We start from the raw sequence: 21,811 nt of genomic DNA on the forward strand, positions 1-21,811 counted from the left end.
AAGGGAAGAGGACAGAAAGCTCTCACCTAAGACCAAGAAAAATTGGTCAGGGAGTCACACAATCAGGTGAGAGGGATAGAGCTGTGAGAGCTGCTATTCCAGCTGGTGGTATGTCACTGCAGCCCAACTAGAATGGAAGCTCCACAGTGGCAGGGATTTGGCTTTCTGTTTCATTCACCACTTTGTCCCTAGCATCTAGGATCATGCCTGGCACGCCATAGGGGCCCAACATTTGCTGAATGAATGAAGCTGGAGAAGATGAAACTAGATTTCCCCCGTTGAAATTGGCAACCAGTAGGTCACTGGTGGCCTTCGCTGGATAGGGCTTGATGGGGACAGAAGGCTGGCTGCAGCAGGTGAGGAAGGAGGATAGGGCAAGAAAGAGAGGTGACTGGTAGAGCAAGCAGGGCTGAGTGAGCACACTTTTCAAGGACACAGAAGACTTAAACACATTCTTACATTGAGGAGGAGGAGCCAAAGAAGAGGGTAGGCTTGAAGATGCAGAAGGGAAGGAGAGGATAATTGATAGACCAAAGGCCCTGAATATGCAGAAAAAAACTATAAATTGCTGAGCAAATAAAATAGGTTACTGTTTCCTTCTGTTTATCCTAGGCTTGTAGAAAGAGGGGAGACCATGCAGGTAGACAGACTGGGTTTGAGGTGTGCCTCATGTACCTCACCCCGTACTGGCTGAGGTTTGATCTTTCTATGTCTCAGTTTCCTCACCTGAAGTCTAAGGAGGAGAATTCCTACCTCATATAATGCTGGGAGATTAGAAGGGAGAATTTATTTGTAAGGTGCCTGGCACATGGAGGTCTCTCAACAAATACCAGTTCCCCTTCCCTCCACCATCTGCTTAGTCAAGAAAGAAATTTAACAGTATTTCTTTGACCTTATCAGCCAACACCAGGGCATCCTTTTCTCAGTTGCTGCTATTGAATGGAATTGACAGCTCAAGCTCTCTGGTAGACTTTCCCTACAGCAGTGGGAAGAAGGATGCTAACTGCCTCCCCTTCTTAGGACTTCAAGCCAACACCTGAATGATGAGTATAAGATACCAATGCCAGCCTAATCAATTCACTATTGTGATCCTTCATTGCCCCTGATCCCACAATGCCCAAGGTCACCACTCAAGAGCCCCAGACCCTAAGAGATAATTAGAAGATTAGGCTATGGTCCAGATATCTCCAGATATCTCAGTCTTCACTTCTCAGCTCTGTCACTTAGCCAGCCATGCATTTTTGGACAAGTCCCTTTTCTTCCATGAGCCTCACAACACTCCTGCAAAGCAGATTTTATACTCCCATTTTACGCATGGAGAAATTGAGACTCAAAGAGATAAAATAGTTTACTCAGGGTCACACAGTGTATCTGTATCAGTCTGGATCCTGGTAGGAAGCTAATGGCCAACTAAAATTAAAATAACCTGAGGAAAGTGTAATAAAAGGGTTATTTGTAAAGCCTTGAACAGGGCAAAGAAAAATGGCAAGAGATATGAAAGTACCAGAGAGCAGATAACAAGACATGCTTTTACCTGAGGGAAAGATTCCCAGAAGCCAAGGATAGAAAGGACTTTGTGGAGAGAACCACGTGTCAGGACCTATGATCTTTAGTTGAGGGAGAAAGATGGAGAATTAAATCCACTAACCTTGCTCACCTCCCTCCTCATCTCCCACTGGAGCTCTCCATGGGATGAACTCACCTAGAAGCAGGGGCAAGGGAGCCTACTGATGCAGTCCACGCAGGTCAACCTCCCTGGGCACAGGCAGGAAGAGTGCATCTGGAGAACAAATGGAGGATGTCCAACACACATAGCTGGGTGGATGGATGGATGGATGGATGGATGAATGGATAGATGGGTAGGTGGATGGATGAATAAGTAGATGGGAGGATGAATGGATGTGTGGATGCATGGATGGATGGCTAAGTAGATGGATGGATGGATGGATGGATGGATGGATGGATGGATGGATGGATGGCTAAGTAGATAGGTGGATGGGGAGATGGATGAGTGGACAAGTGGGTGGGTGGGAGGATGGATGGATGGATGGATGGACAGATGATTGGATAACTCCTACAGGCTTCATTCATGTGATTTAGACTAATCTTGTCACCTGACTAGAAATATAAAGCTTGCTAGAAGGTTTATTTCTAAGCCATAAATGGGTTCTAAGAATAAAAGCCCTCTTCTTGGTTTCTAAATCCCTGTAGGAGTTGCTTGTCTCTCTCTGGCCTCTGGCTCATTTTTTCCTGCTGCTGCTGGAGCTGCTCCTCTCTCCAAGATTTGAGCCTTGAGTCAGGCTGCCTGCAGACAAAGCAAAGAGGAGGCAGAGGTCAGAAGGGGCTGCTGCCCTTGCTCCCCCTGGGCTAGAGTGCAAAGCTGAGCTAGCCATCCTCTCTGTTAGTCCACGGGAGCCACGGGGGTGGAAAGAGGAGGGAGGTAGGAAGGCAGGATGTTCACTATAATTATTTTCATTGATTTGTCTAGTCGGATCCCAAGTGCTGCGAAGCCGTTGTGACATTTAATAAAAATAATTCAAGGTAAAAATACCTCTTCCTCCCTGCTCCCTCCTTCCCCTTCACCAACACCACCTCAGCTTCCATTTCCCCTTCTGGGCATAGGCGGTCTTCTACCAGCTATTGGGTGGCCTGACCCCACTTCAAAATGAGGCAGGTAAAGACAAGAACCTACCAGCACAGAAAGAGCTGGGGACCCGGCATCCATAGCCCTGGGTTTGGGACTCACTGTTACCAGGTGTCTGTTGACTCCATGCAAGTTTCTGCCCCTTTGAGTTTTCTTGTGCCATCTGGAAGATCAGGAGAAGGTCTAAACGTGTAGGGTCCTCATTTGTAGCCAGTGGTCCAGGAGTGGACCCTTTTGGGGCAAAGGGACTTGCTTTCTATACCGTTGCCTGCAGATCTTGTTCCTATCTGCTGAGTTCATTTCTGATCTCCTGCGTTTGACCATGAAAGAACCCCTGCTCCTTCCTTCCCCCTTTCATTTCTGGATGGTTTCCATGCCATGGTAGGTTCATCCTTTACTTCTCAGTCCTCGATTCATTGCGAAACAAATAAAATTCATCCCATTTTACAGAGAGGAGAAACTGGAGTGCCACAGAGTCATTACTTTGTCTTGTCTGCCTATTATATGTCTGATCCTTTAAATATATGAACTTGTATCCTGACAACAATCTGCCCTATAGAGATTTTTTTTAAGATTTTATTTATTTATTCATGAGACTCAGAGAGAGAGGCAGAGACACAGGCAGAGAGAGAAACAGGCTCCCTGTGGGGAGCCCGATATAGGACTTGATCCCAGGACCCCGGGATCACACCCTGCACCAAAGGCAGATGGTCAACCACTGAGCCACCCAAGTGTCCCTGCCCTATAGAGATTCTTGAGGAAACTGAACCTCCAGGAGGTTAAAGCAGCTGCATAGACACACAACTGGAAATTGGCAGAGCTGGACACTGATGCCAGTGACTGTAACTCTGGAGCCCACAGCTGGTCCCACCTGGTCCGGCTGCTTCTCCACAGTGGGCCCAAGGCCTTCCAGGTAGAAGAGCTCAGAGCTACACCCTGACTCAGCAGAGTGAGAGAACAGGGAGGAACCCGGGTTTGGAAAAGCTCCTCATTCAGGAAGTCTTCTGAGTGCTGCGGAGCCATCCCGGGCTGTCAGGGGAAGATGTAATCAGGGTGACCTCATATGCTTCACGGATTCATTAAAGCCTGTGTTCTGGGGTAAATGATTGCTTTCCCCCAGTCCTGCTGAAAAGAAAATCGATAGCCTCCTTGTAGATTTAGAACGGGACAGTTGGCAATTAGAAAACACTTCCCCAGGCAGGCACTGGGGAAAGGGGTCTCATTCCACTTCCCATTCATTCTGGCCATGACACACTGGCTGTGCCTCCTGGCTGGCAGCAAGCTGGGGAAGTCCTGGGCTAGGGCTCAGGGATGCAGCTGACACCTCACTTGGGTCCGCGTGCTCTTGATCCCATGTCTGCTGCTGAGGCTTCACTGGGGCCTTCATGCTCTCTCCTGGGCCCCCTCCCCATCCCCGCCCGTCAGCTAATGGATTTTCTCCGCACAGAAAGATTTACTAAACAACTGAACTCGGATGCATTAAGTCTGCGGGTTTGGAGGTTTGTTTTAGAGCAATTCTCGCCCAGAGAACTGGCCGCTGAAATTAAGATGCATTCTTCTCAGCAAATATTGATTTCAACTAGAAGCAAATCCGAGAAGCTCACTGCTCACTGGATGGAAGTGCTGGCAGCTGCAGTTTGGGCTGCAGGAGGTCACTGAGGTGCTCCCCACCTGAGGCTGCAGACAGGAGAGCAAGGAAGAACACTCAGACATAAGCAAGAATGCAAAACATACCAAACAGAAACACACTTGGAGCCTTACAGTTGCTCGGGTACATTACCAGATGAGGAAGGGGGCTGTGGTCCCATATACTCCTGAGCGCACCCAGTGTACACGATCCCGGATCAGATGGAGCTCGCACACACAGACAGTGACAAGCGCACAGACTTTCTATTTCCCTTCCAAACTAGACCCCAGGGTTCCTTTCCTCCAGGAAGCCTCGCTCAACAAACTTCATCTTTTCTCTTTATTTCCTCCAATATTATCAGCAGCCAGAAACACCATGTCCACATGTGTCTTCCTAGCATCACCCTGCATTGTTTGCATTATTCCCAGAACCTTCTCCGGGATGGAACCCCATGTGTATCTTCAGCACCTCCCACATCACTGAAAGGTCGATGGTGCAGAGAGCTCGGCACTTCTACAAATGAAATCAGTCAATCTGATCTTGATCCTGTTCAGGAACCTTCTAGTCGTGGAATCTGGGCAAAAGCTTCTTCTCTCTAGGCCTCTGTTTTCAGTTCTAAAAAGCAGAGAAATCGGATAGTAGAATAGAGCTGCTGTGGTTCTCAGTTCTGGATAACATACCCCACCCTCCCATACCCATCTTCTCAACTTGCGATAAAGGTTCTGGGTAGAGCAACCCTTAAAAAAAAAAAAAGCCCTCCCCGCCCCCAGGCCCCTCAGGCAAGGAATCAAAGTTGTTAGGATGCATAACAATTTAACAGGGATGAAAGAGGGAGGTAACAACTTTGGTCAAGGGGAATTTGGACACCTCACTAAAGAGCTAGGGATGACAACTACGCATGTAAAGAGATGTTCCGCATCGTTGGTCATGTGCCAAAATACACCTACTGGAGTAGGGCTGGGAAAAAAATGTTTCAAACTGACAATATGAATGCTTAGAACATTCTTGCAAAATATACAGCCACTCTGGGGACATCCCAGCAGTTTCTTACCAAGTTACATATACATTATCACATAACCTAGGAATCCTACTTTTATGTATTTACCCAAGAAAAAGAAAACGCGGTTCACCCAGACACCTGCATAGGAATGTATAGAGCGGCTTTGTTAGTTAATTGCCAAAACCTGGAAACCATGTGACTGTCCTTCCTTGTGTAAATGTGTAAACAAAGTGTGGTGTATCGGGGTCAGGGAGTACTACTCCACAATAAAATACAATGAGCCTACTAATACAGGCAACAATGCCACAGATGACTCTCTGATGCATTTTGCTAAATGAGAGAAGCCTGGTCCAAAAGGCTGTGTGCTATTTGCTTCCATTTCTATGACTTTTCTGGAAAAGGAACTACGGAGATGGATAACATATCAATGATTGCCAAGCAAAGGCTCACGGGAAGAGGCTGACTACAAGAAGCCAACACGTGGGAATTTGGGGAGTGAGTGGCCTCTTCCGTGTCATGACTGCGGTGGTGAGGACAGAACACTTTGCATTTGTCAGAACCCGTAGAACCGTACGCTACAAAGAGCAAAATTTTGTGTGTAAATTTAAAAATATATTTTAGAAAATGAAAACAAAAAGCCAAAAAGAAATTGTTACCATGGCCATGTTGACATAGTTCTGTTAAAATAATGGCATCCCGTTGGTCCGGTCAAGCCATCCTGCTGCAGACACACACACACACACACACACACACACACACACCAACAATTCCCTCCATCCCTGTGCAACTCAGGTCTCTGGGATTGAGATGGGAAATTTTTCAGGATGAGCAAAGAGGTGATCAAGTCTGCCTCCTCTCCCCTTCAGCTACCTTCATCTTCCCTTGACACGGTCTGGTGATCAGGCTAAAGCAGGTAGGTCTCTGCAGGGAAGCAGAAGCCTGCTGGGACAGCCTGAGCAGGCTCAGGGCAGCCAGAGGGGCAGCATGCACAGAGCCGGCTGCTCAGGCGCCGAGGGCAAGGGCCTGGATTTCCTTCTACTTCGTTCAACCTGAAACCCAGGGCAAGAGAAGCAGACACGGGTTTAGGGCAGAAGCGCAGAGGAGTGTAGAGGAGAAAGGAATCCCGTCTAAACTCCCATGGAGGAGGAGGAGGAGAGGAAAGAGGTGAGGGAGAGTCTCAGCATTGGTGTCCATCTGCCAGCCTGACTCTCCAATTCCATCTTTCTACTTACTTGCTATGCGAATTGCCGGTTGCTGGTTTGGATAGGTTATGGCTCCAGCCTGGCTTCTTCATCTGTAAAAATGGAAAAATAATAGTACCTACCAAGCCTCAGAAAGTTATTGAGATTATTAAGTGAGTCGATATTTACTCATTCACTGAACAAATATTTTTTGCCCATCTATTATGTACCTGTCACTGACTTAGGTGCATAAAAATTCATATTTTCGTGAGGTTTGCAAGGTAGGCACAGAGACAGTAATAGAAAGTAAATACATAATCCGGTGGGTGGTGGGAATGCCATGAAGAAAAGGAACTGGAAAGGACAGCACAAAAGGAACTATGTTGGGCACCTGGGTGGCTCAGTGGTTGAGCGTCTGCCTGTGGCTCAGGGCATGATCCCAGGGTCCTGGGATCGAGTCCCACATCCTACTCCCTGCAGGGAGCCTGCTTCTCCCTCTGCCTGTGTCTCTGCCTCTCTCTCTGTGTCTCTCGTGAATAAATAAATAAAATCTTTTTAAAAAAGGATGGGGGGCTATGTTACACAAAATGACCAGGGAAGGTGGGGGGGTGGTGCTCAGGGAGGAGCTAGAGTTTGAGCGGAGACCAGGAGGAATGAGTGTGGCAGGGCGGGGACCATTGCATACAGGGGGAACAGCATGGGTGAAGACTCAGGCCTGCGTGTGCTAGCCAAAGTTGAGGACTAGTGAGGGAGCCAGTGTGTCTCCAGTGGAGGGGAAAGGGTGAAAAATGAGCTCGAGAAGTCGTGAGGGACCAGATGATGATGGGCTGGTAGCGCATCATCTGTGCTTTATCTTTAATTTAGCGTAAGACAAGAAGACATTGAAAGCCTTTGAGGAGTGACATGATCTGACTCACGTTTTCAAGGCTCCTTCCGGACAGTCTGTGAGGAAGAGATGGTAAAGCAGCAGGGTTGAAGGCAGGAAGCCCAGTTAGGAAGCCATTGCCAGAGGAGAGTTGATGGTGGCTCAAACAATAGAAACATATATATAAATACTTAGAACAGAACCTGGCACAGGCGAAGTGCTCAGTCAATGTTGTCTAAAATTACTACTGCTAGCATCATCAACTTCTTTAGAGTCATCAAGAATAGGAGGTCTGGGAGGCCCCAAAACAGCCCATGTCCCAGCAGGATCAAAAACACTAGATCCTCCTGGACCCTACATAGGGCTATACGAACTGGTCAACCCATAGCCTCTGGACAAAGAGGTCCCACTGTCCTCCGGTCTCTCTCTCAATCTGCCCCAAGAGAAGAAGCAGGGCTTTTTGACACTCGTTTAGTTTTGGGGACAGAACCCGATGGAAAAAGTCTGGGAGCATAGAGGCTTATGAGAATGGAGAAAGCAAGAGAGTTGGCAGGCTGAGCAGTCCGAGTCTCTATATGATCATCTCACTGCATCCTCAAAATGTGTTCAGGAGTAGTTCATCTCCAGTGCTCGGCTGACAAAGCAGGCCTTAGCAAAGCAAACTGCCCAGGATTTGTGAGCGTCTCCCCGGAGTACAGCTCAGCCTTCCCACATTGGTTGTGTACATTCTGTTTCAGGTCCCTAATCAGGACTCAGAACTCAAGTCATGCTTCTGAGCACTTCCCCTCCTGGAATCAACCAGCTCTGAAATCTTTTCGTTCCTTCGTTTGCAAAGGTAAGATTTCTTCTTCATTATGGAAATCAGTGGATCAGCAAAAAGTGTCATCTCTCTTGACCATTGCTTTTTGCAAACACGAGAATGATACGCTCTTACCTGGTAGAATTTTCCAGACTTCTCTCGGAAAGCCACCTACGTGTGCCAAGTAACTTGACCTCCTTGAAGCTTTCTAGTTTTTCTGTTCTAAGGTGGGGGGAGGAAGGGGAATGGGACCCCCATCAAAGCTTTTCCTACTTGTGAAATATCATGCATAACATGTCAAAAGGAAACCGAGTGTCCTTGGAGAAAAGGCATTCTAAGGCCAACAAAGGAAAAAGTACAAGATAAGCCAGGACGTCTTTACACCAGAAACAAGGAAGCTATCAAACATTATCAAAGATTACAGGATTTGTGTCAGAATGACTCAGGAACCAACTTGAATAGACTCCCCCTGGCCAAAGCTGATGCAATTTAAGCAGGAATAAGGACAATACACTGTATTAAAATACATCAAAACATTTAAATCCATAAGTTCATAATGATACTCAAAAAAATAAAGTAAATCATTGGTCACCCCCAGAGGATGTCAAGGGAACAAACTCTTTCTTCAGAAAACTGAAATAAAGGGAGAGAATCAAGCATTTACCCTGCTTTTCCTTATACAAGTGATACCACTGGTAACCGAATACTTTACGAGGAGAAATAGATCTTTATAGAAGTATTATGGCTGACAAAAGAGTGAGTGACTGCAGTAGCGTCCTAGAAAAATGAATAGGATGGTCGATCTGGGAGAGGGTCATGTGACCAAAAGACACCTGGATATTGACCCCTCCTGAGGAGGAACACGACAGACGCCAAGATAAATCAAGCCTAATCTGATCAAGCTTCCAGATCTAACTGCCAGTTTACAGGAAATTTAGGGACAGTAGAACCCATTAAATGGCACCATAGCATTCAGCAAATTCAGAGTTTGGAAATCTATGGAACAAAGGACCCAGTTTCTTTGAAAAATAAATTCTGGGACGCCTGGGTGGCTAAGTGGTTGAGGGTCTGCCTTTGGCTCAAGTCGTGATTCCAGGTCCTGGGATTGAGTTCCCCATTGGGCTCCCTATAGCAAGCCTGCTTTCCCCTTTGCATGTGTCTTTGTCTCTCTCTGTGTCTCTCATGAAGAAATAAATAAAATCTTAAAAAAAAGAAAGAAAGAAAGAAAAGAAATTCCAAGAGAAAAAAAAATATAAGGAGTGGAAATTATAGACTTTGAGACACAAGAGGACATATCAATCAAAATATATCGACCTTCTTGGGTCCTGATAAAAAATAAACGAAGGACAAACAAAAAACAAGTTTATGAGACAATCAAAGAGATTTCAACATTAATTGAGTACGTGATGAAATTAAGAAATTAATGTTCAGTGTCTTGGGTGTGCATCAATTAGCTCTCGCCACATAACAAGCCACCCCAACATTTAATGGTTTAGATCAATGACTATCTTATTTGCTAGTGATTCTGTGAGTCACTGCTTTGGGTAGATGCCAGTGGGGATGGCTGAAGTCTGTCCCATACAGTGTGGTTAGATCACTTGTGCGTGGACTTAACAAGAACAGTTGTGTCTTCTCTCACCACACAAGGTCTTTCATTCTGAAGGAGGCTTTGGGCTTTTCACATGGTGGCAGAAACATTTGCAGCAAGAGGCAAGAAAGGGAAAGCCCGATGGACAAGTGTTTTCTGAGCTTCTGTCTGGCGTGATGTTTGTCATTGTCCCATTGACCAAGAGTGTCACGCTATCAAGCCCAGAGTCAACATAGAAGGACTCTTCACAAGGGTGTAAGCATTGACAGGGATGCTTCATTGGGGGTTATGCTATAGTATAGCAACCTACCCCAGTGTGATAGTGGTATCATGGTTTTAAAAGAGTGTTCATCAGTGTGCCTGGGTGGCCTAGTTGGTTAAGAATTCAACTCTTGGTTTCAGTTCAGGTCCATGATCTCATGGGTGGTGGGGTTGAGCCCCATGTCAGGTTCCCTGCTCAGCAAGGAATCTGCTTGAAGATTCTCTCCCTCTGCCCCTCCCACTAAAATAAATAAGTCTTTTTTTTAAGATTTATTTATTTATTTATGATAGACTTAGAGAGAGAGAGGCAGAGACATGGGAGGAAGGAGAAGTAGGCTCCATGCCGGGAGCCTGACGTGGGACTTGATCCCGGGACTCCAGGATCACGCCCTGGACTAAAGGCAGGTGCTAAACCACTGAGCCACCCAGGGATCCCCAATAAATCAGTCTTTACATAAAAGAATGCTTATCATCTAGTAATGGGTATTAAAATATTGTCATAAAAATGATCTGCTTCAAAGTAATCGGGAAAGTGGGAGGAAGGGAGGAGTGGGGGTAGAAAGGAAATAAGATTTTTTAGGAGTTTACTGAGGCCGGTTGATGAGAATATGGTGGCTTGTTGTATTAGCGTCTCTACTTTTCCATGTGTTTGAGATTTTTGGTGAAATCGAGTTCTCTTTTTAATGGCTGGCCTGCTTCTAATACTAGAACCCAAGGAGGGCAAGAGGATCCTCAGCATCATTACAAGATGTCATGACCCACTTCCAAGGAAATGAGGAGTGAGGCAGCATCAGGGAAACTTTTCTAGGTGCTCTGGTCCCTGTGGCTCCCTGGACGGAGCATGAAACGGGCAGCCTGTATCAGCAACATGGCAGGTGAATACCTCCAGCAGCCCTTATGTATGAAATACCTATGACTTCATTTATTAGTATTCGCTTTTTCCCCCAGGTTATTTGGGGACCTAGGACACAGACCGGTTTTGGATGATCGATTGCAAATCATCACAATTATTAACTGAAAGAAAAACAGGAGAATGAGAACTCAGGAGCTGTCAAGGAGGTGGGGGTGAGAGGCAGGAACTCTATTAACAGACTTTCAGAGGAGGAAGAAGAGAAGAGGAGACGAATCTTATCCCCCTGGGATCAAGTAACATTCATGGCATGCATAATGTATACCAAACATTTGTCTGCATGGAAAAAGGAAAAACGGTTAAAGCAAATTAGACACGATTCGTCCCTTTAAAGTGCTTGCAGTCATTTATTTGCTCAAAATGTTTATTGAGTGCCTACTGCATGCCAAGCCCTGTGAGATGCTGGATGAGAATAAAAGGACGACTTAAGATACTTTTCCAATGTGCATGAATGACAATTATTCTAGTTGTAATAATAAATTACAATTCAAATCAGTGTAAGCAGTGAATACAACTTATTGGCACGTAGCTAGGAAGGCTACGGGTGGCTTCAGGCATATCTATATCCAGGTGCTCCAACAATGTTGCCAGAAATCCACGTCTCTCTGTCCCTTGGATCTGCTTCCCTCTCTGTGGGCATCATTCCCAGACAGACTTTCGCACCGGCAGCAACAGGTTTATGTACTACCACATTGGCAGCAAGTGTCCCAGGATTTAGTGTCGCTGGAACAGCTTGGCCCGGTGCCCAGCCCCAGTTGGGGAGAGGAAGGCTCTGCTGGACCAGGAGTGAGTTGTGGGCCTGGCTCTGTGACGGGGAGGAGGTCTGAGCTGCTGAGCCTCATGACTGAGAAAGAAGCCCGCCCCCAAAGGATCATCACAGTGCAGCCACCAGAAGAAGGGAGGATGGGCAGTGGCCCAGCGGAGCAACAGATGTCCTCTAGACACCTACGGTCCCTCACTTGCTCGGTACATTTTCCCTGAGCACATGGTATGTTCCAGACTATTCTAGGTGCTGGGGATTCAGCACTGGTCAAGACAGACAGGCCCTGGAGCTGCCACTCTAGAGGTGGAAGCAGAGAACAGACACCTGTAGAACACATTTGGGTTTAAATTACAGATCCTGATTTCCTATGAAGCCAAGAAACAAGATGCTGTAAGAGAATCAGAAAATCTTCTTGAAATGGGCGGGCAGGGAGGTCTCAGTGCAGAGGTGACATTAAAGCTTGAGCTGGGCAGGTGGAGGACTGTGGTGCGCACCCTGTGCATGCCAAGTCGGTCGCTGAATGCGGCCCGGTCCAGGACCTTGAGAAGCCCAAGGCTGGATGGGAGAGACACCCACCTGCCCTATGGGGCACCAAGTGCTCTACACAGTGGGGTCCCTCCCAGGAGGGAAGAAACTAAGTCCCCGGGGCACAGGTGGGGTGGGTGGGGAGGGCGAGCATGGGGAGGGGTTAGAAGGCTCTACAAAGACATCTGAACAGAGTCTTAATGGATGAGTAGACACAAATAACAGAAAGAGAATTACAGGCCAGGAGAATGAGCACAAGGTAAAGTTCAGGCGTGTTTGGAGAAGGTTGAAGCTCCTGCTAGCGGGCACTCGGGCTTCATCAGGCGGGGCATCTGTAAGTCCCTGGCGGCCACCGTGACACGTACCCGGACTGAGGGCCAAACCAAAGCTGAGTTCATTGTGTAGCAAAATAGAAAAGGGCATGGACCCTCCAGAGCAGTCTGGAGGGCTTCATGGAGGAGAGGACTTGGAGCTGCTCTTTGAATGAATACCTACCTCTCCCTCCTCTTTATCTCCCAACAGCCAGCAGGTCTTTAGTAAACAAGCTAGAGGGTAGAGGAGGCATGACGCAGAATGAGGCATGACCTCTGACTTCAGCTTGCTGGTTGTGGAGTGGACTCTAGGTTAGACTCGCCTCGCCTCTGCACTGGCAGGAGCCAGAATCTAGAGCACCACATAATGATCCAGTTGGCGCCCTGAGGTTCAGGAAGGGGAAGCAACTTGCACGAGGTCACGGAGAAAACCTGAGACTGGAATCGTAGCAGCTCCCCCTGTCTCTGGGCAGATGAGGGCTTCGGCCCTGGGACCTGCTACCCATCTGTGCTGGTTCTGCCCCCTGCCCGGGGCCTCCCAGAACAAGCCCAGTCTCTTTCTAATATGTGAATAAGGGGTTGAAATTCTCAATCTTTCTTTCCTAAGTCCAATTCTTTCCATTTTGCCCCCAGATGGCTCAGGATTCAGACTCTTTAGCCCCCACCCCCACCCCCACAATCTGTCAAAGTCGGCCTCAGAGCGCGGAGCATAGGGCTGGACACTGGTTTTGCACAGAGTGGATTAGCACCTTCTATCCTCCGAGCAACACGGCATCGCTGGGCTCACCAGCCTGTAGGCACCGTCTGTGGAGCACGAGTCCAACCAAGGGCTCCCCAAAGTCATTTGCATGAGCTCCACCGGCAGCCTCCAGACAGGTGCCTCCCAGTTTGAAATTAATTTAGTGGCAGCCAATGACTCCACCAGGAAGTCCTCTAGAGAGGATGTTCCTCAACTGTGTGGGGCTTGTGGCAGGCAGGGGAGAAAGGAGTGGGCAGAGGGAGGGAAGGTGCAAGGGCCAGAATGTGAGCTGGAGTCGGCCCCACGCAGGGTCCCCCTTTCTCTCTAGCTCCTGACCACTGCACCTGCTCTCACCCTTTCCCGAGGGAAATAAGGCTGCTAAGCTGCCGCTTTGTGAAATGCTGGGGTAAGAAGAGCCCTGTGAGGAGCCTGGAAGCTCTCCCAGGCCTGCTGCGCTGCCACTCTTGGGTCCGCTTCTCTAGGCCAACTTGGCATCCCTAAACCCGATGCGTACAGCTTCATACAGGTGTATTTTTCTTAGACAATGATGACAACAATCCCTGATTGCTGGGGGCTACCCTGAAGCTTCCTAAAGGCCATCAGTTATCATCTACAATCCATTGTTGGGGGACAGGGCCTTTGTTCCTAATTATCAGTGGTGAGGGCTAGGATTTAGGATCCATCATTCCCAGCCAGCGAGATGCTCAAAGGTGCTCCCAGAGGCACTAGGAAGGAACAGTCAAGACTTGGGCTGCCAGAGAAAATACAGAACCCCTATTAGTCTGAATTTCACATAAACACCGATTACAATTTTAGTGTAAGTATAACCGAAATTCTGCATGGGACATACTTACCTAAAAATTTTTTTTATTTGTCATTTATGTGAAATCCAAATTAGCTGGCCATCCGTATTTTTATTTGCTAAATCTGAGCCAGGCCCCTAAGTGAGGGGAAGCAAGACCCCAGTCCGAGCACCTAGCTGCACTCCATCTTCTCACTCGCTCACGCTCAGTCCTGCCCCTGCCTCCTGTGGCCCTCACTGCCACAGAGCTGAGAGCAGGGAAGAAGTGGGGAGTCCCCAGAGCAGTGGCTGAGGTGCTGTGAGAAAATAAGAGAGAAGGAAAAGAGAGAGAGAAAAGCTGGGTCAGAGGGAGATAGGACCCTCCTGGAGGCTCCCTGCCCTTGCACAAGTGGGGTCATGAGGGTGGAAGGAGGGGCCACAGAGCACCACGTGAGGGCAGTGGGCCCTGTGTCCCAGCCCTGAGACAGAGGCAGTGGGAGCCATAAAGCTTCTTAGAGGTAAATTATCTCCCTGTGAGGCAGCCCGGTCCCCAGCAGAGAGAGAGCAGAACAGGAGCTGATTACTGCTGACAAGCTGGGGCGTCTTTAAACCTCTGGTCCCCACTCTCTTAAAGATCCAGCCCTGCCACCACTCAGTGTGGTCTCCACAGGGGAGCTCAAGATTCTCAAACACCCGTGAGAAGTGCCCAGTTTTCATTCCATCTGAGGGTGAGTGCCTGGCTCAGAGGGTAGCAGGCTCCAGATTAAGCCTGGACAGGTGGTGCCAGGCCCCCAGACCTGCAGCTCCCATTCCCTATCTCCTTTCAGGGCCCCAGCACCCCTGCCCACCTACCCCACCCTGCCCCCCGCTGCCCCCCACCCCACATTGTCTCTGGCCTCTGAGACCAGGGCCTCTGCAACAAACAGCTGCATCAGGCCCCAGGAGAGCATCCCAATCCAGCACCACCCCAGCCCGTTATCAGAAACAAGCCCTGTCGGTTTCCCGTCGGCCTTCCCCCCTGCACAGAGCCTGAATGACTTCTATTCAGAGCTGTAAGTCCCTCACATGTCAGCCTACACCCAAGGCAGGGATCCCTGTGCCTGCCCAGCCCTCAGGGAGCTCGCTTTCTAGAAAGAGTGACAAGGACAAGGTCCTGCCCCACACCTGCAGCCTGGGCTTTGTGGAGGCTGAGGCATGAGCCAAGAGCTGGGAAACTGGGGAGCCAAGGGGTCAGGGAGTGGGAGGGCAGTGATCAGGACCGTTTCACAGCAGAGATTAGCCACTTCCTTCCCTGTTGCAATTTAAACTGCTCCTGGTTCCATCCACTCACCAGTCCAGTTTCTGCCAAATCCAAGTTCTTTCCAATCTGTGAAGACAATGCTGGAACTCCCCAGCCCTTTCTTCCTCAAGTCCAGTGCCTCTGACTCTGCCCCAGATGGTTCAGGGTTCACTCTTCACCAGCCACCTCCAGTTTGTCAAAGTCTACCTCAAAGTGTGGAGACTAGCAGGGGATACCAGGTGCTCAGAGAGACACTTTCACCTCCTTTTTGTGAACACCCTGCCTCTATTAATGCTGCTTAAGATTTTGCTAATCCCTAGCCAAAGGTTAGACTGAACCCCAGCCACTGATCCAGTCACAGTAAGAGATGGAAATGCCCCAGAAGTCAGGTATTTGAGGAGCCCTGAAGCAGGAGAGAGACTCGGAAGCTCTGAGGTTGCCTTTGGCAAATCCTTCTTTCTCTCCTATTTTTATTTCTGCTCTCAGCCACCCAGACCAGCCACACCCCGACCCCCACCAGGCTTCTTTTCTCTTTCAGCTTCTCTCTTCCACCTCTTCTCATCCTGACATCAGATAATAGCATGACCTTGGGCGAGTCACTTTGCCCCTCCAAAGCTCTCTCATTCTTGCTCTGAAAATGGCAGTAATAATCCCTGGGCTGCTTACTTCCCAGGGCCTGCGTGAAGCTCGACTGAGATAATTAATGGATGAGAAAGCACTTTGAAAACTATTCAACGCTGCACAAATAAAAGGCATTATTTATTTATTTATTTATTTATTTATCCATTTATTTATTAATCTTGCACATGACCCTCTGCGGAGATGCCACAAAGGGAGAGGAATAAGGAGACCTCGTGACTGCCCAGGGCTTGAATCTTGGAATGCCAGAGCTGGAGGGACTTTTGGGAAGCAGAGAGCATACCCCCTTTATTTTACAGATAGGGAAACTGAGGCCTGGGGAAGTTGAGTAACCTGTCCACACTTGTATTAATGCAGCCCAACGTTTTACTACGTCCTAGCCAAAGATTAGACCAAGCCCCAGCCACTGACCTAGTCACATTTAGGGAAGAAAATCCCCCAGAAGTCAAATATTTGAGGAGCCACAGAGCAGAAGGAGAAATTCCAAGGCTCTGTTTGCAAGTACTCCTTTCTCTCACTCCCCTGTTTTTTATTTCTCTGCCACCCAGACCCTCCCCCCGCGAAGGTCATGCAGCCAAGAGGAACAAAGCCAGGATTCCAAGGACAGGCTAGTTTCGGAGTGCACACCCCTCGCCACTGTGCAAGCTCACCCTGTGTGTTGGGAGCAGGGGCTGCAGGCCAGGACTCCTTCCACTCCGCACTGGTCGCTGAACCCTGACGGGGCCTGGAGAGCAGCTCAGAGTGGCCCTGTCCCTTGACACCCACTGTCACCTTGATACCTAACAATTTAAGGATTTATGGCTCTGGGTCAGAAGGAGGAGGCTTGGGGGAAAAGCAAGCCCTGAGGGAAAGGTACAAGCCCTAGCAAGAGGACAAAGGGCTTCTAGAAACAGGGAGAAGTGAGAGAGTAGAGAATGAGCTCCCCAGAAGATGAGGGCAGAGGAGTGGCGCTTTAGAGGATGGCGGCAGGTGTGTGACAAGGACAGAGCCGGAGCTGCTCTGCATGGGCGCTCGGGCATTTGTGTGATGTCTGCTCGGCGTGGCCCCTTTCTTAGGAACTGTGCTCGCTCGGCTTGAGGACAGGCTAAAAGTCCCCCTTTCCCCTGGGGACCTCCCAGGCTAGTAAGGCACAAGCAAGTCTACAGACCACTCCAGAATACCCAGGAGGTGCCAGCCCCAGGGATCCACACCAGACACACAAAGGTCCCCAGGCACATACCCTGAACCCAGCATTTCATGTTCTAGAAAGCATCCCATTCTTTTCAGACTAGAAAAAAATGCTCAGGGTTTTAAAGGAGAAGGGGGTCAAAGTGGATTCAAAATCAAGAGTCCTGCGTTTTGGTCTCAGTCGTGGGCCTTGCTCTGTGCTCTGTGATCTTGGACAAGTCACTGGGCCCTTACTGGCCACCATCTTTCTAGCTGTGAAATGGGATGATCAAACCCACCCACCTCGTCAGGCTATCCTAAAGACGGGAGCCGTTGGCTCTGAAATCACTTGGTTTAGGAGGTGCCAACAGCCGTGCAGATGCTGACTCCTGTGGCAAGGGAGTGGGGCTGGGGTGACTAGGAAAGTGGGGGGAGGGGTGCAGTGCCCCTGTGTCTGAGCTGACCCTGGGGACAGGCACCTGAGGCTCCTGCTTTGGGGCCCTGATGCTTCTACTGTGTTGATGCCAGTACCCTCTCCACGAGCTCACTGCTGAACATGCTATAACGGGGTTTCATTACCCAGACCCAGGGAATGGGCCATTGCAAGCCCCGAACTTTGGACAGAGCAGCAGCACATGGGAGCACAGGGGTGGCTCAATGCAGCCCAGGAACAGAATCCTAGGCTCAAATTAAGGAAGAGCAGATCTTTTTCTCTTTCTTTTAAGATTTTATATATCTATTTGAGATAGAGAGAAAGTGAGACAGAGCAGGAGCAGAGGGGGAGGGGCAGAGGGAGAGGGAGAAGCAGACTCCCTGCTGAGCAGGGAGCCTGACACAGGGCTGGATCCCAGGACCCCAAGATCATGACCGGAGCTGAAGGCAAATGCTTCACCGACTGAGCCACCCAGGTGCCCCAAGAGCAGGTGTTTCTGTTGGAGAAGAGATGACTCAGGGCACAGGAGTCCACGTCCCCATCCGGAGCTCTGTCCACTGTCCCCCCTGACTCCTTGCAGTTCCAGCCCCCAGGAACCTGCCCACACCTACCCTTCAGCTCCACACCAGGCTGGATAATTCAGACTGGCAGCTGGGTATGAGGCCAGAGGCAGAGCTGTAGCCAGGACCCTCAAGGAAAGGTCACAGACATGTCTCCGCCCTGTGGCCCACAAATGCCTTTAGCCTATCCTGGGGGCTTCTGCATGGGAAGGCCTATGGGGGGGATGAGCACCCCCCTCCCGTGGATAGAATTGGTGACCACTGTCTGCTCCCAGATCTTCAATAGTTCCCCACCGCCTCTTTCCAAGTAACTCCAACCTGCTTCCTGAGCTCCGTCTTGCAATCTTCCACTCTCCACCCTCAAGCCATCCCTCGTCCTTAGATGTCCTTCCTTCCCATCCCATCCTGTTGAAAATACCCATCCTCCAACGTCCTCTGGAGGTAGAGAAATCCGAGTCTGAATTCCAGCCCAGTAACTGAACAGCAGCATTGCAGGACCGGCCTCTTATGCTTCCTGCTTCAGTGTCTGCATCCGTGAAGTGGGGCTGGTGCAGATTACAAGCATGGCTCCAAATAGCCCTTCTCCAACTCTGGCGTGCGTGTGATCACCTGGAGATCTTGTTATCCAGCAGACTCTGATTCAGCAAATCTGGGGTGGGGCCCGAGTGTCTGCATTGCTAACAAGCTCCCTGGGGCTGCTGCTGGCGCCGCTAACACACTTGGAGTTACAGGGCTTAAACGCCTCACCTAATGCCCAGCAAACAGCATTAGCTCCCTGCCATGGGGGATGGAGGGGTGCAGCTAGAGGGTATGGGGTCCCCCAATATCCCTGGGGGCTTTGAGCCTCCACCTCCTTTCCACCTACCTTAGCAGATTTTTAAATGTACTAATAGTCTATGAGGGGTTATAACCCTACAACCCTTGAACCTCAAAGATGGCCTCTTAAGAGACCTCCTTCCCAACAAATAGTAGCTTTGAGAATAAAAGAGACGAGATGGATCCCAAAAGGGCACCCCACTCTGCCTCGTCGGCATTAGGGAAGGGCAGCTGGGGGTGGGTCTGAAGCCTGGCCCTCAGGCATCTGCTTGTTCCCAGAAGGGTGCTCTCCAAGCTGGGCTGAGCCATCGCCCACCTGCACATCCTGCAGGAAGCAGACCTGGGGTGTGGAATCTGCCCCCTGCAGCTGGGGGTGGGGGTCCATCCACCAACCTCATATGACATGGGCCTAGACACCTCCCTTCTGGGGGCCCCAGTTGGCTCACAGCAGCACTCAAGGGACATGCAGGGGCTTCCACCTCTTCTGTGAGAACAAAGGCAGGTAGGAGGTGAGGGCATGAAGGGCTAAGGCCTGAGGGGTGTGGGGGCGGGGGTGGAAAGGAGAACCAAAACACCCAAAGGAAAAAACTTCCACTTGTAAACTAAATAGAGTTACTTTGTCAGGAAACAGCACATGGCACCATAAAAATTAAAGTAATTTACTATGGAATGCCATCCAGGTTTGTGTTAGTCCCCCGTTGGAAGCACAGAGCTAGCCTGAGTCAAGATCATCAGAAGTGTGGGCAGGAGCAGGGGGAGGGCCACAGCAACCCCACCTGGCTCCAGGCAAACGAGGCAGGATAGGTGGGCCCTATGGCAGCCAGAGAGCCACGCCACCGCTCCCCTTGTTGGGTGAAGCAGGATGAGGCGGAGCCCAGGAGAAAGCCGGAGGGGCAGGAGGCCCATCCAGGCCAGGTGCTGCTGTGAGCCAACTGGGGCCCCCAGAGGGGAGGTGCCTAGGCCCATCCAGGGCAGGGTGGGCTCAGCCTCCTAGAAGGTTCTAAATGTGGTCAGGCTGCCCATCCCAGGCGCTGCCAACACTGCACCCCTACAAAGTGAGACTGGCCTCAGATGCCTCCAGCAAAATGGCAAGAGACCAGGGTTCGAATCCTGTCCTAACTCTCACTGACTGAGTAGCAGGGCAAGATGCGAAAACTTCCGGAAGCTTAGTTTTCTCATTTCATCTGCAAGATGGGGATAATTCCCCTCAGCTCATTGGGTTGTAGGGAGGATTAAATGAGAGTATCTGATTCCCCCTAGGAGCTCAGCACTGCCAAGAAGTCCCTCAATCAGGGCCCGCCGCTCTGGGAGAAAGCTGTGCCAGCCACACTGCGCCTCCACGCACTACCCTCTGCTCGCCGTGCACCTCCTCCCCTGTCTGCTCAGCTTGAGTGTGAAGCCCCCCACTGGCAGCAACAACATAGTAACAGCTGTCGCCATCCACCTGTATCCTGTGAGGGAACAGAGGCGTTGAGACACTTGCCCCCGGTCACACAGCAGCAAGCCTGGCGTTGGGCCCTGCCCAGCTCCAAGGCGTTGGTTCTTAACTACTTCCCTAAACTTCCTCTGCTGCCATGGGAAGAATAGTGCCCGGAGCTCCAGATCCTCAGCTCTGCCACAGGTAAACTGTGCCCTGGGCACATTACTCTCTCCCGAGCCTCAGTTGGCCCACCTGCAACAAGGGGGTGATCGCTAAGGATCTGCTGGCTCTGATGTGCTCCAATTGTAATGAGCTGCCCTAAAGGGTTTGGTGCTCCACCCAAAAAGTGATGACTTTGCCAGAGGGATGACAGCCAGGACATAGGAGACCGGCCCAGTGGCCCACTTACCTCTCCTAATGACAGGCTCACGCCTTGCCACTCCTGCTTCATCTGCCGGGTCCCTGCTGCCCGACAGGGACAAGCTCCCGCGTCACCACAGCAGAACGGGAATCTCTGATCTGACTTTGGATGTAAATCTCTCATACACACGCTCTCTCTCTTTCCCACTCCCAGCGGCTCCCCAGAGCTTCTGTGATCAAAGAGCCTTTACTGTAAGTCTCCCAGGGCTGGCTCTGCTGGGAGGAGGGGAGGAGCCAGCCCGCCAGGCTCCAGGGGAGGAACCCCAGGGAGGCCTCCTGCCAGCTCTGCTCTGGCCAGGGCTGCCGCACAGGTGCAGCACAGGTGGGGCTGGGGCCCTAATCTTTAAAGTGAAGACTATATGGCTCCACCCCCCACTGACTGATCTCTTGTATGGAGCCAGAAACTCATCCCCATGTGGTCCCGAAGAAGCATCTCTGCCTGGCCGGGAGACCAAGAGAGACTGGCTCCGTCCGGTCCCTGTTGTGACCAGATCTCCCTGACCCTGGTTGTCAGTAATCCCATTGGGACAGTAGGGCCTGCCTACCTCCTGGACTTGAAGCCATGCTGGTGAGGCCCAGAACTTAACCATGAGTCTGCACCCAGGAGGACGCAAGCAGTGGCCAGCCTGGCCTTCCCTCTCCCTGCTGCCCCTTTGGTGAGGCTCAGGGTCCTAATCTCTAAAATGCAGCCCAGCATCCGCCCCTTAGGGTGAATATAAAAAGTAAATAGCCAGTGTGATGCACATGGTGCTCATAAGGAGGGGCCACATGCTCCCCTCCAAATCCCAGCTCCTGCATCTCTGAGAGCCGGCTCCTGGGGCTCCCTTCTCCTGGCTGCCGATGTGGCACTCAGAAGAGACCCCCCCCAACACACAAGTCCCCCTGCCCGCCCCTCCCCTGAGGCCCAGAGCTCTATATTTGGTGCATCACAGGATTTATTGTCGGGAGTGTCTAGCCACGCAGGGCCACCACGGACAGTAGGGCGCCAGCTGTCCTCCCAGAAGCTCAGTGGGAGAGAACTGGGTAGCGCCATCCTTCTTAGCCACCAACCGTTATTATTGCCCAGAGACCAAGCAGGTCGGGGCCTTTCTGTCCTGGCTAAGT

General features: G+C 50.3%; 1 long non-coding RNA gene across 1 annotated transcript; it reads right to left on the bottom strand.

Moving 5' to 3' along the window:
• Positions 1–4,682: 4,682 nt before the first annotated feature.
• On the bottom strand, positions 4,683–20,876 carry LOC140607460 (uncharacterized). Its single transcript, XR_012009467.1, has 3 exons — positions 20,697–20,876; positions 6,504–6,565; positions 4,683–4,886 (listed from the first exon to the last, which is right to left on the bottom strand). It is a non-coding gene; the product is annotated as an uncharacterized lncRNA (long non-coding RNA).
• Positions 20,877–21,811: the final 935 nt, after the last annotated feature.

The sequence above is a fragment of the Canis lupus genome, chromosome 16, assembly GCF_048164855.1.
Source record: "Canis lupus baileyi chromosome 16, mCanLup2.hap1, whole genome shotgun sequence".
In the NCBI taxonomy this organism is placed as follows: Eukaryota; Metazoa; Chordata; class Mammalia; order Carnivora; family Canidae; genus Canis; species Canis lupus.